This window comes from Lepisma saccharinum, chromosome 6 (assembly GCF_977018435.1).
Source record: "Lepisma saccharinum chromosome 6, izLepSacc3.1, whole genome shotgun sequence".
NCBI lineage: Eukaryota > Metazoa > Arthropoda > Insecta > Zygentoma > Lepismatidae > Lepisma > Lepisma saccharinum.
The window spans coordinates 40379894-40389946 of record NC_139234.1 but is presented as its reverse complement, the minus strand read 5'-3'; the positions used below and the strand labels follow the sequence as shown (position 1 = coordinate 40389946).

Genomic DNA, 10053 nt, shown 5'->3' with positions numbered 1-10053 from the left:
GTAGAGACGATTTTGAAGATGAGTGTATGGTTTGTAAACCCGGTACATGTGTGTGTGTGTGGCAAACAAAGGAGGGCTAGACTTGCAAGCACACGTGGAGTGCGAAAAGCACAAAAGAGCCGTCAGAGGTGACGGCTTCATCTACAAAACTGACTCAGTTTTGCAGTGAACATGAAGATAAAGTACAATTGTAAGTGCTGCAGAGTAAAGTTAGTGGCAGTATAATATCATGGAGATAATATTTTATTTAATGGTGATAAATTGTGTGATTTATGTAATGTTTTCGTGTTTGTGAATAAATTGATGGTGTGTGTGGCTTTCGAAGAAAATGTCCTCTTTTTAGCATTTCAAAATATGGTAGCCCTACTACACACAGAACTAGAATAACACTAAACTACACTCAAACTATTCTACTACCGCATGCAAGTGCATATTGGTCAGTCCTATCTGAGTGACTGGAAAGACCTGTAATGAAACTTCATGTAAACACTACACAAAGTAAATCAAAAGATATTGCTCGTAGAAAATAGCCAAGAAACCCTGACCAGTTACACACACACTTGATTCACAAATGATATATGGATCAATCAAAAATTCTGGAATACAATCCTACACATTGGGGTCTCACGATGGGGATAGCCTGCAGTGCACTTAAAGTCAATGTGGACGAACAACGGGCACAGCCCATCCTGCGGTATGAAATCGCTTTGCCGATTGAACTACGGGCTATGTTCGTACTTAGTCTCATGTGCTTGTTCATTCAAGCCCCTCTGTTGAAATTCTGACCGCTAGGTGACTCATGTGCTATTTTTATCTCTCACCTGCGACTGTTTGTTGTTGGGTTGATGTACGTTGCATTGTTTAGAATGGCGTCGTTAGATCCAGACCGCATAGCGGAAATTCTGCATGAAGATTCCGCCTCAGAGTTTGAAGTTAGCGACGATTTTAATGATGCAGATGAATTTGAAGATTTGGAAGGTAGGTTATATTCATAATAATTAATTGTTGACAATATAAACAGTGTTGCAAACTCTAGTATTTTATGAATGAAGTGAGAAGAGGTAATTTTTTTGGGTCTATTCATCTTGCCTCTTCCTTGATTCTCCTACATGCACTGATGTATTTTTAGTTTTTCCATTTATTATTTTGTATAGTGTATGTCAAATGAAAATTTATTTTATTTGTTTAATTTTTACAGATGACTCAGAACCAACTGATACATCGTCTGGTCCTGTCCTGCAGCCACTTTTTCATACAAAAGCTAATCACCTGTAATTTGTAATTATTTTTTTGTTATGTGCACATAAGAAGTATTCTTATGCAAGATTCAAAAGATGTATTGATAGTTTATGTAGTTAATTATTGAAATTTCCAGATTACGAACTTAAAATATCTCTATATTAACATTTGTTACAATGTTGTACTATTTTTTTCCCCACTTGAAAAAATATTAAAAAATGTCTGAAAATGAAAATAAAATGTAACAAATTGTTGTTCATTGAAAAGAAGTTTTGTAGATTTAAGAAATGTGTGGTAAATAAAAACAAATTAAAAATATTTTTTCTATGATGTTTTGAAAAACAACCAAAAACTGCAGACCAGAGGTAAAAATGCTGTATTATGAGGCCAGACCCGAATGTGTTAATTATGGGAATAACTAAGACTATAAACTTATCATCTCACTTTCAGGAAGCTGATATGACACACATTCCAAAACACTTATTTCTCTCTAGCGGATTAGGATAACTTCACTTCGGGACTGGAACCTCTTGGGTCAGGGAATAAGTCTGGAATTTCATTTCCAAATTTATTTGCATATTCGGAACCAACAGTGCGACATTCATAAAATTATGAAAACAGCTAATAAAATAAACTAACATTTCTACACAAAATATTTTTTTTTAAATTCTTAAAGATTTTGAAATATCAGATATTTACCTTTGGAGTCAATATCAAGACTAAATTTAAATTATAGAAAAAAAAGTCCAATATCGATAGTTTGTTTTCCTAAAATTTACTGACGAGTTATAAATTTTCAAAACAATATTTTCAGATTTCTCACCTTCACAGTTAATTTTCTTATCGTCATTTGGAATGCAGGAACCAAGTGAATTCTGAAGAGAAACATTGGATCATCTTATTACAGAGACATCGGTAGGTTTGCAAGTCGAAACAGCACAAACATAAGATAAGCAGAAATATTCCAGCTACTTAAAATATGCATGAAATGTAACTTAATTGATTTAAACTTGCACATCCTCTGAAATTTGATGCAAGTGTATCAACTCGCCAAATGTCAAATTCTGTGCCTTCCTGTTGGAGTGGAATGTCCATATCTGTGCAGCAAGATCAAGGCACATGGCTCATGGCTGAGCAACTGATAAGGGGAGGCAGATGGAATGATGGATGGTCTCCTTATAGATGTAGAACTCTGCCAACATAACTTCCCTCACATTTTGATTTCAGATTTTTGATCCATGCTCTGAGTGAACTGAAACTTGAAGATCTGGGTGTAGTAGAAGAGTTCAGGCCCTCCTGATTTCCTCAACTATCTGGAGAGATTAATCATGTGGATGTAGATTAAACTATCAACAGGTAAGTTACGAAAACACAAACTTAATGATTTCCAGCAAAAATTATACATACCTCAAGAATCTTTCTATTCTTGTACCAAATTAAAGTTTTTCATTTTTAAAAGTTAACAAGATGTTTCCTTAAATGAAACTAGCAATAATCGTACAACAGAACATGCTGAAGTTCCATAAAATTGAACATAAATTGAGAGTTTATTCTAATTATCCATAAACTCTTCAAAAAAAGACTAAAATGTAATAGGAGTAATATGATAACAGCAGTAAGAGTGAAATGCTCAACCGTCCATCCTGCAATAAAATGCCACTTGACCCTCATTGGACCTCAAAAGGTTGTTACACAGAGTACTTAGTTGGGTTTCCCATACTTCCAATATATAGAAGTCAAATTACTTCCCTTCAAACAACGAATAGTTCGGTAATGTAGGGAATAATATAGAAGCAATAGATTAGAAAAGAAAAGTTTAAGCTAACAAGAGGAGCTTTGCTAATACAGAACTAACCCTTGAAGTGCAAATTAATTACAACCAACTAATTACTTCTACATAAGCTAAAATCAGAACCACCACCACAACGCCATAAAACCACCTCCATGCCTTTATAAATGTCCATATTGGCAAGTCCAGCCAGACAAAGTTTGCAAATACAGATATGAAATGTAACCTAGAAGTTTACTCCTGTGCCAGATCTAGTGTGCGCTTTCCCTTTGCAAGATGCCAGAAATATATTATACACACACTATACATATTGAACTGTATGGAGCAATGACATCTTGTTTATAAAATCTTAAGGACAATAGCCATAGTTCTTGTAGATGTGGTCCTTTCACTTCTTGGGAGATTATTATGTCATACTGCCACATGCTATTTGTCTATCTTCATCTAGCCCGACCCTGTGGCCGAGTGGTTAGCACATCGTGCTGCGATGCCAAGGGTCCCGGGTTCGAATCCCGGTCGGGCTTGGTTGTTTCTGAATGTCCATTCATCAATTTCATCATTTCATCACTCATCCCCATCTTCGCAAATTAGCCAAGAGGCACAAAACGCGAAGTAAAATAAACTAAATCAATCAAATCAAGTCTATCTTCATCTAACTTACCTTCGCAATTTTTCATCTTCAAATGTGTTCTTCTTAAATATAGGTTTTTGGATTTTACCTGGTTAACAGCAAAAGCTAGGCTTCCTCCTTCGTTGGGCAAAAGGCATACAGTTTGTTGTTGCAATCATTAGCCATTCATAACAAACAAAACAACTATCACCAGGAGATAGTTGTAAGAACTGTTGCCTGAAAAGCATAAAAATAAAGCATTTTTATTAATAGTTTTTGAAAAGGTCCACCAAACATTGATCTTTTATCCATGACAAATCACTACATACACACATTATGCAGAGGCACTCAAATTTGCAAACTCTCTTGAAAAATCATTGGAAGGACGACAAAGCAGAATTAGTGGTCTCCACGGCAACCATTTGCATGACTACAAAGTTTTCTCCTGATAATTATGTAAATGCTATCTAAAGAATATTCTTCATTATAATTATTAACAAATCTTCTAATGAATTGAACTCTCTAAGTATCACATTCCGATATGTACCGAAATGTTCTGGAACATTGTCGTCTGACGGAAGATCAAGACTTGTTCAGCAAGATTAAGATTATATTTTATGTCTGGTTTGCAGCAAGCAGGTGCAAGAATTGCCTGCATCTCTTCTTGGTCAAACTCTCACTTCGTTGAGGACCAGAAAGAGAAACTATTTCTACATCTTACACTGATGGAGCAAATTGAAGCTCTGGATGCAGGACAATAATACCAAAATAATTTTGAGATCTTGAAACTATACACATTTTAATTGGTCCATAAAGGCCTAACAGTTTCTTCACATCCTATGTTGCCACTAAAAAAAATCACTTGGACAATTTGTTTTAGTGCACATGGGTAATAATAATGTGGAAGTCATGAAGACAAAGCCAATAATTTCTTACATTGAAAACACTTTTCTGCAGGAACTGTGCAATAAAAAAGCTGAATATTGTAGTAACAGTTAAATTCCAAAGATTGCAACACATCATCTTGAAATTGGCCAATACAGGAGTAGTATACATGTTGTTCAGTTTATTATAAGCCAACTAAATATCTACATGAAAACTAAACTAAATACAATCATAGCACACATACGTATTTTTAAATTATATATTATTAAATCAAGTAACTACTGTACATAAAAACTAAAATAAAGATAATCATGCCACACCTTACTCATGCCCATATTGGCCACCTCTGATCTGATTAGAAAAATTTATTACATACGAAAATCAATCTAACTACAAAAAATGTCAAAACAGTTTGACTTTATCTCCCACTGAGAGATTCATCATAGGCAACAATTAGCTGTAACATTAGAGACTGTCATACATGAACAGCAAGATATGTGCACAACTTCTTACAAAATATTAATATGAGTAAAGAATATAGTTGAACAATTACTCAGCATATTTTGAATTTAATATATCAAATTTAACATACTAAAATACTAACGTATCAGCAAAAGCATTTAACTTATCTTCACAGAGAGTTTCCTATTGAACATGAGAAGCTGAATTCTTCAGAATAAGTAAGCAAAGTTCACTTCATGGCTGGCTCGTCTTGTGTTTGAGAACAAATCCAGAAAATATTCTTGTAACTAACTAACTCTCTAGCCTTCTTAAACCTGAAGATTCATGGCTGCAACAACACAGGCCTTCCATCTGTCCCTATCTTGGGCAAGATCTATATACTCTTTTCCATTCCTACCAATTTCCTTTAAGTAGAAATACAATAGAATAAGAAAATATTCTTCTATCCTGGTAAAATCTGAGTATCGCTGAAGCGAGTAATTCAACCATTTGAATATTTCAAATGTGGAAACACAGTTGGTTCTCTACAAAAAAAGAAAATAGAATTCAACATCAATATATTTACTCCCTATAAAATAATTTGTCATCATTTATTCTGTAAGAATCAAAATTCAGATTGTTTGACAGCATCGTTACGTTTCAGGTTGGCTCTCTGTGGCCTGAATGGGGGTGTTTATCTTAGTTTGTACCAGTAGCGGCCCCTCCATGGAACAGAGGAAACAGAGCTGCTGCTCTTGTTTGCTGCCTATTTAATATTTATGAAATGAACACTTCAAAAATTAACATCATTACTTGATCAAAATTTATGCTCCTCAAAATGAAATCTTAATTACCTGTACTTATATGGATGATTTGATATCAGTGCACTGGTTTCCTGCTAGATCCATCTCAGATTGGCACTGGTTTCTTATCAGACTCCATCCTCTCTCTCCTGAATGGATCGGTTCCATTGACCGATGGACGACAAAGCAGAGATACTGAAAAAAGTATGTGAAACACACCCACTCTCTCTGTCCCACCTATAATTTCACCTATGAGTAGAGGTAAGCAAGTATAATTACTATCAACCAGAGTAGATTGCTTATCTAGGAGTACCTTGAGGCAGACATCCTCTGCGAGTTTGCGAGTTGAAACCATTCCTTTCTGGAATTCACAGTACTTCTGGGCATGGAACTCCTCAAGTGTACTTCGGAAGTTGGGCAACACCTGTTTCCATGTTCCAGTCTGCTCATAAGGTTGGTAACGTTATATAAAATACAAGAAATGGAATTTCAATTATGTTATCAAGCTCTTTGAAATTACAAACTATTTAACAAAAAATCAGTATTTTCAGATATATATATATCTCTTTTCATATATTTTTCTCAAATCATTTGTTCTTCATGACCAAAATATGTCCTGAAAAGAAACTTATTGTAAAAATATTCCTTTTTAGTTATGAAAGCTCTAAAAATATTGTCACTGGTAATACTCAAATACAATGCACTTCAAATAATTACACAATTCTGTAAAATAACTGTATGATAGCATTCATAAAGAATATTGTCTGAGGCAGTACAAACAATAACACATCTTCAGATCCATCAGGAAAATTGCAACGAACATATTTTAACTCCTTCCCCAAAACACACACAGATTCTATATTCAACTTACCAAGTATTTTTTATTCAAGTGCCCTGGAAAAGAGTTTTCTAGTTCACAATTGTCCAGTTGATGATGAAATAATGTTCAGCAAGATATAGGCTAGTGACTTATGACCCGGAGCAGTTGATAACCATAGAAAGACAGAAAGACTAGAAAACATCTTTTCTTGGGCTTCAAATCTTGTCATGCTCTTTCATTTGTAAGAGTAGGAGAACACTTCTCACACCACAATTAAATGTTATGCTCGTAGTACAAAAATCTCTATTATTTCCAGTTACCTGAAATTTGGAGAAATATATTAACCACACAGTCATAATCCAAGTAATCTCTAGACACACACTGCTACTGATGGAATAACTTAATCCTCCATGTAAACTGTTGCTTTTCACACAATCTCAATATGTAGTTCTGAAAAACAAATATGCCCAAGGGAGTTGCGATATATCAGAAAAATTGATTTGCATAGAACAATTCCAACCATAATAAACAGTAAACATAAAAAACACGAAACAATATATTCTAAATAGCAGTCAGCTGATAATATATGAAAACACTAGGTTAGGTTTCATATATTACAAATAAACAGGTTACAGATTAAAGTCACAAGTTTACACTTTTTAAATTTAAATCTCACAAAAATATTAAGAAATACCACTTCTATCTTAATGTCATTTAACTTACCTTTAGATATATCAAATGTTGACATCATATTACATGCAGGTACACTAGACTTGACTGGTTAACAATGAGGATGAGTTGATGACTTGGTTCTTAGTGTCCTTTGTATCCATACAGTTCCCAAGGCAAAGATAAAAGGGAAATTTAGTAAAATCTCATTGAGGACTCATCAGAAACATTATTGATTGAAAGTCTAGCTCAGTCTCTACATCTATCTTAATGTGACTAGTCAACTCAACGTAATTGGCATTTAATGTAACCCAAATGAGCCAATATATATAATTTCTATTAATACAAGAATGAACTAACTTTTTGAAAAGTGAATTAATGGAAGTAACAAAGTAAATGCATAAGTGCAGTGCATTAACTAATCAAATATTAGTAACTGAACTAACAAATAGAAAGTGCTGTTAGATTGGCCAGTAAAAGTACTTATTTTGCATGAACAATGTTAACTTCCATTAATGTAAATTACCGGTGTTGTAATTAGCTTATGTCATTCTGTGGATTTTGGCCTCCAGTACATCTTCAGATGCCCTTTGATGCAAACGTAGAGGTGTTGTCATCTTTACCCTGGAACAAAACAGAAAATGAGTCAAAACGACAACATGCTCACGCAAAGAACAGTACAGCCAACCTAAAGAAAATGACAAGTCCAATCAATAATACATCTTCAGATCCATCAGGAAGATCGCAACAAGAACATAAATCATATTTTAACCCCTGCCCCAAAATACGCACCACTTCTAATGTATTCAACTTACCATGAGTTTTGGTAAAATGCCCTGGAAAAGAGTTTTCTGGTTCAAAATTGTAAATGAAATGTTGCTCAGCAAGATATAGGCTAGTGACTTATGACCCGGAGACGTTGATAGCTATAGAAAGACTGAAGGACTAGAAAACATTTGTCTTGGGCTTCAAATCTCGTCATGCACCTGCATTTACAAGAGTAGAAGAATAATTTCCTGAACAGGTCTCAAACTACAATTAAATGTTATGCTTGTAGTACAAAAATCCCTATTATTTCCAGTTACCTGAAATTTGGAGAACTATATTAACCACAGTGTCAAAAACCGAGTAATCTCTCTTGAGATACTCTGCTACTGAAGGAAGAACTTAATTCCTCATCCTCCATGAAAACTGTTTCTTTTCACACAGTGCCAATATGTATTTCTGAAAAACAAATATGCTCAAGGGAGTTACATCAGAAAAATAGACATGCATAAAAAAATACCAACCATGATAAACAGTAAGTCAAAAAATCATAAACACAATATTTTCTGAATAGCAGTCAGCTGATAATAGATACACACACTACTGTAGACTAGGTTTCATATATTCCAAATAAATGAATGCAAATAACTTTCCAAATAAAACAATTATGAAAGATATCAAAAGCTTCTAATATTTTAAATCCAAAGGAGTTTAGCAATAAATGCGATAACTTTGTCAATACAAAACTAGCATGTGCAGTTCAATTCACCATAATCAACTATACACTATGTATGGAAATAGGTTCACTACAATTGCACCACACCTAATACCAATTTCCTCGTGCATACCAAATGTACATATTGGCAATGGCAAGTGTTGTATTTGAGTGAATAGGTGACAATGTAAATTCAAAACTTAACTGAAGATGTATACCCCCATATCATGTAACTTAGAAGTAATTTTCGGTTTCGTATTGATATGCATCCATGAACAACATATCTCACGCACAAATTCTTGGTTTATGCATACAAGTTTCAAGTTACAGATATACTATTTTTTTAAGTTTAAATCTCACACAAACTTTAAATATTAACACTTCTTTCTTAACGTAATTTAACTTACCTTTAGGATAGCTTCAAATGCTGACCTCTTATTCCTTCCTTCGTTGGTTAATGAGGATGAGTTGACCTGGTTCTTAGTGTCCTTTGTGTCTATACAGTTCCCAAGGCAAAGATAAAAGGGAAAATTAGTAAAATCGCATTGAAGACTCATAAGAAAGATCACTAATTGTAAGCGTAGCTGAGTCTCTACATCTATATCAACACAAAGTAATTGAAATTTAATGTAACCCGAATGAGCAAATGTATATAATTTTTATAAACACAAGAATTAATTAATGAATTAATGGAAGTAACAAAGTAAATGCATAAGTGCAGTGCATTAACTAATCAAATATTAGTAACTGAACTACCAAATGAAAAGTGCTGTTAGATCAGGCACTAAAAGTACTTATTATGCATGAACAATGTTTGCTTCCATTAATGTAAATTACCAGTGTTGTAATTAAAGTTCAAATCACAAACCCTGAGACCTTCTGTAAACAAAACCACCTGCATGCAGAAAGCATTGCAAACTCATAGAAGTAAAATAATCCACACGAAAATCCAGCGTTGTTACAGGATTCATTACGTAAGGTAAAACAATGGCTAATTTGTAGTATGGGATACGCTGCCGCAAATGATGCCTCACTTTAAACCCAATGCTCTTTCTTTTTTCACTTATTGCTTCACCTTTATGGTTAACTCTTTGCACCAGTAATCATTCCCCATAAATTTGGCTTCTTTCTTGCATGGGAATTGAATATATTTTACTTGCATTTTTTTAGACAAAATGATATAACATGGTAATGTATATTTTTAAGGATGATATAGATAGGAGTGTATTTGAAATTTGTTTGTAGATTTTATGTAAATTGTATCTTATGTAAATAAAATATATAATGGGCATAAACAGCCATATGCATTGCTGTAAG

General features: G+C 33.9%; 1 long non-coding RNA gene across 1 annotated transcript; it reads right to left on the bottom strand.

Moving 5' to 3' along the window:
- Nucleotides 1-8398: 8398 nt before the first annotated feature.
- Nucleotides 8399-9669, bottom strand: LOC145989337 (uncharacterized). Its single transcript, XR_014441826.1, has 3 exons — nucleotides 9605-9669; nucleotides 9144-9232; nucleotides 8399-8480 (listed from the first exon to the last, which is right to left on the bottom strand). It is a non-coding gene; the product is annotated as an uncharacterized LOC145989337 (long non-coding RNA).
- Nucleotides 9670-10053: the final 384 nt, after the last annotated feature.